The sequence below is a fragment of the Coenobita brevimanus genome, chromosome 71 (genome assembly GCF_032717465.1).
Source record: "Coenobita brevimanus isolate Jiangsu-jjx chromosome 71, ASM3271746v2, whole genome shotgun sequence".
NCBI classification, from domain to species: domain Eukaryota; kingdom Metazoa; phylum Arthropoda; class Malacostraca; order Decapoda; family Coenobitidae; genus Coenobita; species Coenobita brevimanus.
Genome location: NC_137024.1, coordinates 18,280,370 through 18,280,993, shown reverse-complemented (window position 1 = coordinate 18,280,993; position 624 = coordinate 18,280,370). Strand labels below are relative to the sequence as shown.

The 624-nt window shown below is 53.5% G+C and overlaps 1 pseudogene; it reads left to right on the top strand.

Moving 5' to 3' along the window:
• The first annotated feature begins 257 nt into the window (after window positions 1-257).
• Window positions 258-376, top strand: LOC145406921 (5S ribosomal RNA; annotated as a pseudogene).
• The last annotated feature ends 248 nt before the right edge of the window (window positions 377-624 follow it).

Sequence of the window (624 nt, the reverse complement as noted above, 5' to 3'; positions counted from 1 at the left end):
CCCCCCACACCACCCAACCCCCTTCCCTTCCACCCCCTACCCGTTCCACCCCTTACCACCCATCCCCATCCCTCCCTCACCCTCACCCCCACATCCCAAACCAACCCTAATCCCACCCTCCACCTCCCACCGCCATTCAAACCCCCCACCCACTTACCACCTACTTCTCCCACTCCCACGCCCCCACCCTTCACTCATTCATCAACTACTCGATTCCCAGTATATACAATCCCTCCCCCCTTGGCCCCACGTCAATATTTTACTGATATACCACGTTGAGTACACCGCTTCCCGTTCGATCAGCGAAGTTAAGCAACGTTGGGTCTGGTTAGTACTTGGATGGGTGACCGCCTGGGAACACTAGATGCTGTTGGCATCCCTACGTGTCAAGTGGGGTTGGTGGAGGATTAGTGCCCCTCCCTGTAAAACAATTAACTCTAAGCCCTTGGCCACCCCGTTTGGGATACATGGCGTCTGGCAATGAATGAATGAATGAACCAAGACGATTTGCATGTACTGTATGTCAGTTCCAGCTGGCTATGTTAGCCTACACATATTTACCGTGAGGGATGCCCCAGTAAACTTTCACGGGGTGTTCTCCAAGTAGTGATAGAGATCGCCATG